The sequence below is a fragment of the Parus major genome, chromosome Z (assembly GCF_001522545.3).
Source record: "Parus major isolate Abel chromosome Z, Parus_major1.1, whole genome shotgun sequence".
Classification (NCBI taxonomy): domain Eukaryota; kingdom Metazoa; phylum Chordata; class Aves; order Passeriformes; family Paridae; genus Parus; species Parus major.
The window spans coordinates 60740338-60746337 of record NC_031799.1 but is presented as its reverse complement, the minus strand read 5'-3'; the positions used below and the strand labels follow the sequence as shown (position 1 = coordinate 60746337).

Here is a 6000-nt window from a genome sequence, read left to right as displayed (position 1 = left end):
GCCGGTACTCGCCTGGTCCCTGTCAGCGCTGCCGGCAGCCCGCCGCCCTCCTGGTGACTTTATTCCTACCGAGCTCCTCAAACACGCGGTTCCTGGCAGCACCCCGACAAGCTCCGCCCGTCCCCAGGCCGCCCCTCAGCGCCGCGCGCCCTTCCGCGCGCCTTTCGGGCGGACGGCGCGAGGGCGCAGGAGCCGCGAGGGCGAGGCCAAGGCCCTCGCGCTCCACTTCCGGGTTCCCCGCCGCGCCCCCGGGCGCTGACGTCACGGCGCGCGGACCCCGGAAGTGGAGCCGGCAGGGGGCGGGCGGAGCCGCGCGCGGCACTAGGCCCGGAGCGGCCGCGCGCTCCCCGTGACGGCGCCGCGCGCGTCCCGCTCCGCCGGCGACGGCGCCAGCGCCAGGTACGTGCGGCCGCCCGGCCCGGGCAGCGCCGCCGGCGAGGGGCGCGGGGGAGCGGCGGCCGCGGGCCCTCGGGCAGCAGGGGGGCGACCGGACCCCGCGCCGCCCGTGGCGGACGAGTAGGGTGGCGGCGCCGAGGCGCCTCTGGCAGCCCTGCACCGGGATGAAGACCGCGGGCCTCCCGTGTGCTTGGCGTCAGGCCCAGAGCGGCGGCGGGAGCGGACGGGGCGGCGGCGGCTGCCGCCGCCTGTGGCAGGGCTCCCGAGCTGTCCGCGCTGCCTACGTGGGTGTAGAAGTACCTGTGTGCCCATATCACTGGGGGTGCGGGGACATGGGCACGGTGTCACCGCCCAGCAGCGGCCCCCAGGCTCTGCCGAGCGCTACGCTATGCCTGCTGCCGCTCCACGTGTTGGCACCTTCGCAACTGCTTCGCGATACCACGGCTGTCACACGAACCAGAGACAGGGAATAACAGTTACAATTTTCAATTTTCTATTTTCTACATGAAATCGAAGGGTCTTGTTTTTCGGAATGTATCCTTACAGTCATCGCTGCAGGTTTTGGCGCTGTCAGCTACTTTTGCAAAACGAGACATGCTCGTGTTCTCCACTGCCTAATGCAAGCTTCCTGTGCAGTCGTAAATGACAAAAGGTCATTTGAGCGTTATTCTTCTGACTTTATAACATAGCTGAGCTTGAGTGATAGTTTTCATTCTAAGAACTGCTCTTCTTATTAGGTGGGATTGAACACTTCTTTTTAGTCTTAGGTTTCTTGTAGTTGTTCTGGCAGCTTTGAAAGGTTCATGAAATATTTGCCATTTCTGAGTTATCCAAATGTAGGGAAATAATTTTCCAGTTTAAATGGTTACTTTTATTTGGTTTTGGTTTGGCACCGAGAAAACACAAAATTTGTAATTCTAAAACAGGTGTTTTGTCCCTTTCCAACATCCACTGTCTTTGCTTTTTGAGGAGCTGTTGCCTTCTTTTTTTCTTTTTTTTTTTTTTTTCTTTTTTTCAAAGATAGATACTGAGGCTTATGAGAGAGAATGAACTGCATTCCTTCCAGATACCTAACTTCTAAGTTAGTGGTGTTACAAGAGCCAGGCAGCTCAGAACCATGCAAGCCAGCTTGTCAAGCCTTCACAAAATGTGTCTTCCACTTTACAGGGTTGGTTTTTTTTTGTGTGAAGTTTTTTGGCTAAAGTGTTAAGTTTGAATGAGCAAGTAACAGACCTTTTTCGGGAGGTACTATCATTGGCAAAGGAAGTGGTATAAAAGCAACGGCAATTACAAAACTAACCGGACACCTTTGATCTTAACTGAGCACTGATTTGGTGACACTGAGAAGCAGGGTGTTAACAATATTTGTCTTCAAAGGAGAAGAAATACAAGTAATACAGCAGAAAGGTGGTGTCTTTTTAGTAACCCTTAGTGTTTTCTTGGAATCTTTAAGGAGGCAGGGGGTGAAAAAGTGTTAGGAATCGCAAAGCAGTATTCTGATAGTGTCTTAGTTAAAGAATAACCACAGGTTGTTAAAATTAGGTATTTTGTAACTACGTAGGAAAAAGTGAAAAAGCTCTTGTGTAGGCAAAATTAAAATTTTAACAATTGAAGATAGTGGCTTGGGGTGTGTCACAAAGTGCAGTCAATGTGAAAATACAGAAAGAGTGTCTATATATGCTCCTCTGGGTTTGGAACTGATGAAATCTGTTGTTCTGAGTGTTTCAGATATTATTTAACTTTCTTTAAAAAGAAAAAAAAAGATTCTTTGCTGACAAGAGTATTGGTCTTCACAGGGTAGCTCCAGATAGAGGCCCCAGGTGATGGCTGTTGCAGAAGTTGCTGCCAGTTCTTACTGCCTGCCTGTCAGTTGGAGGTCTGATGTGCCTGCCACCACTGGTGTTAGTCTAGGCACTCCCCAGACCACCTCTGTCAGAACATGGTGGGTTAGGATGGATGTAATATTTATTGTGTTTAAACTGACCTGACTCTTTTTGTCTGCAGCAGGTTAGCAGATGTGGGTAGGTGTAGGAATAAGATGAAAACTTCCAGCAGGCCAACAGTACTGAGCAGCTGGAGACAGACAAGGGCATCGTCATTTCAGACGCACAGCAACACTCAGACTGCTCTCTGCCTTACTGAAATACCCTTAATTATTGGAGTTTTCTCACCAGTGCCTGGATTCTGTCTGTCTTCTTGAGATTGCCTTTTCAGTGATTGTATCCAATTATGACTATATTTAAATCTGCAAGTTGACTTGACCATGGTCTTTACTGAATTGCCTTTTATGTACTAGTTAGCAAATGTTTGGGAGAGCTTCTCCTTATAATTACTCAGTGGGGATTTATCTTTCAGAATCTCTTCTTTTAAGTTCACAACCTTATTTTTTTTTTTTTCCCTTGAAGACTCAGCACTGACTCTGGAGGTTTTGCCCATTCCAGGCTCTATAGAAAAAGTCCTGAATACAGCTGTATTGCTTGTACTTTGAATCTGACCCACTGTTCCCTTGGGGAACAATGTGCTGTCGTGAGTGAAGAGTTTTTTAGATTTACAATAGATTACTGGAATTCTTTGAAGTAAAGCATACATACAAAGAATGAATAGATATCTTTTAAAATTTTTTTTCCACAAGCTTACTGAAACAAATTGGTTAAAAATGGACATGAAAACATCCTCTTATGAAATTTAGTACTGCTCTGTCAATTTATTTGGTGCTTTAGAAGGACTTTTTTTTTCTCTTTACAAGTATTGTTGTACATACATATATATACTTAGCCTGTAGATCAGTTTTGCAGATTTTTACTGAGTGGAATTCCCAGAGTACAATTTAATGGGTTTAAATTTGTTATTTTTTATGGTTATTTTTCAGCATCTTATGTGCTGTGTGGACTTTGAGAACTTAATATTTAACTACTCACAGCATTCCTTACACTGTTCTTGTAATGTAATTGAGTTCTATTGAAAGGTGAAAAGATAATGTTTGCTTTTATATCATCCTTGCCTTTCTACTCAGCTCATCATCAGTTACTTATTAGTACATTAGTTTTGGTAATGATTTTTTGGTTTATGGCTGACTGCTTCTATGAATTAGACTTGGACCAAAGGTTATTTACCTCCAGCTACAGACCCACTCTGTTAGAAAAAGTGCCATGGGTGCAGTTTCACAGCCTGTTCACATTAGATTCCTGTTGCTGGAGTGGGCAGCACCCCTCTCTGCTTCCTGTCCCATCTCTCCAAGCCATGCAGAAGACAAGCTGGCTGCCTAGTGAGCCAGGAAAAGAAGCTGATACAGAGCTAGAATGCTTCTCTCTCATTGCTTTAGCTTGCTCACTGACATGAATGCTATCATAAGTAGTAGTGATAGGACACAGGGCAGCAGTTTTAAACTGAAAGAAGGCGAGTTTAGATATCAGGAAGAAATTTTTACAGCAAAGATGCTGAGACATGAGAGCAGGTTGTCCAGAGAGGCTGTGGGTGCCCCGTCATCTCATGTGGGACGTGGAAGACTAGGCAGGTGTTTTTGACAAATGAGTGTTGTGAAAGGTAGTGCTGCCTATGGCAGGTCATTGGACTAGATAAGCTACAAGGTCTTGTAAAACCCAGATGCTGCTATGAGTCTATAAGAAATGATGTAGGACTGGAATGGAGAATCTAGAAGTAGGAGAAGGTCTAAAAGTGTATCACACAGACTTCAGCAGATCATGGATCCTGAGTCACTTTGTACTTTATTTGACTCTGATGAAAACTTCTCAACCACTTTTCTGAGCAATCTGTTCTATGAGTTTATTAGTAATGATACTGCTGCTGAGGCTAGTGGCCTGCTCTTTGGTCTAGTCAAGGCTTCACTGCTTTTATTCACTCCTGTTGCACTGTCCTGAAGAGTATTGACCTCCATCTGGATGGAGCCTCTCTGGTACTGCAGTTTGTATTCTGTTGTGTATGTATCCAAAGAGGAAAGATGAACCATGTAAGACTTGATCAGGCTAATGTTAGATGTTTCTGCTACTGTGGTTTCTTCCAGGTCCTGTTAGCCAGCAGAAATTAAGGAGACCAATCTGTGCTAAGCTTGCTTTACAGACATTTGGCTATTATAGGTATTGATTTTTAATACACAGGTGAAATAAGTATTGTCTTAGCAAAAAGACTATTAGCTGAATCAATATATTTGATATATGATCAGCAGTTTTTTCTGTGTCATGGTTTAACCCCAGTTGACTATTAAGTACCATAAAGCTGGTTGGTCACTCCCTTCCCTGTTCCTTTTGCCCCAGTGTAATGGGGAGTGAATTAAGAAAAAAATGTGAAGCTTACGTGTGGACATAAAAGCAGTAAAATAATTGAAAGAAAACATAATACTACTAATGGTATTAGTAATGAAGAGGAAAGAGAGAGAGGAAAATAAAACTCAGACAAGTAACATGCAGTACAGTTTCTTACCACCTGCTGACTAATACCTAGCCCATCCCTGAAGAACCATCATCCCCCCTTCTGGGTAGCTTCCCCAGTTTATATACTATATAATGTTCTGTGGTGTGGAATGTCACTTTGGCAAGTTCATGTCACCTGTCCTGGGCATGCTCCCCCTCAGCTTTTTGTGCAGCTACTCATTAGCAGAGCACAAGACACACAAAAGCCCTGGACTTGAGGTAAGCACTACCTAACAATAGCCAAACCATCCAGCAGCATTATTATTCTCATCCCAAATCCAAAACACTGGACTGTACCTCTCATTCTGAATCCAAAACACAGCTACACTAACCCAGTCAAAACCAGGACATGCAGGTAGCCAAAAAGAAGAATTTTATTGTCTGTCTAGAAAGAGATGATGATGCTTAAAATAAGAAATTATATATATACATTGGCAGTTGTACTGCAAGTTAGCCAGTTCCACTGTTGACTGGAAACAGGTGCATACCTGAAGCACCAGTAATGTTAGTGCTTACATTTGTTGACACTTGTGCATTTAAATTCAGGCCCATCAAATATATTTTTCCAGTTTCTTCTTTTTTTAGTGTTGGAAATAAGGAATTTTACTTTAAATTTCAAGTCAAAAGTTTAGGCTATTTTATTTTTTTTTGGAGAGGGACATGCTAAAAATGTTTTTGATCGTATTGAAAATATTCTTGATTACTTTTAAGTGCCCCTAAGCAACTCCAAGGTATAGGTAAAGAGTATGAAATTTAATAGGAAGATAGCTTTGGAAATTGTGAACTATTTCCCAAGACAGCTAATCTGGATTTGTCTGAATTACAAGCTCCATAAAGTTGCCATTTTCCATTTGTGTTTCATCATTTAAGGTACTTAATTTGAATTCTCTGGACATTTCAGCAGCAATATACATATTCTGCTGACCCATAGAGCTTTCTTCATTGTATCAGATTTATGCAGTGTCTGTAGTGAAAGCTGCGGATGGGACATGGCAAAAAGTGTGTTCTTTGTTTTCTTGTCATCCCTTGACTTTCTCTTAGGTATCTTTTCTCTTAGGAACAGGCAGAGTGGACCCCTGATGATTTTATTTTAGGTGTATGAAGAGAGGTGATACTGTACTTCGGAGATGCTTTATACTTCTGAGTCTTGGTTTTTGGAGTAATAACTGCTTGCTTG

At 44.0% G+C, this 6000-nt stretch overlaps 1 protein-coding gene across 6 annotated transcripts in view; it reads left to right on the top strand.

Annotated features, from left to right (window-relative positions):
* Nucleotides 1–314: 314 nt before the first annotated feature.
* Nucleotides 315–6000, top strand: part of FAM172A (family with sequence similarity 172 member A) — a 259299-nt gene continuing 253613 nt past the window's right edge. For 2 of the 6 annotated variants that reach the window (XM_015652647.2, XM_015652651.3), the window contains exon 1: nt 360–399. The gene's annotated coding sequence lies outside the window, so the exon portion shown is untranslated. Of the gene's footprint in view, nt 400–6000 lie in introns of all 6 variants that reach the window. The other 4 variants (XM_015652648.1, XM_033520478.1, XM_033520477.1 and 1 more) reach the window with 4 other exon arrangements.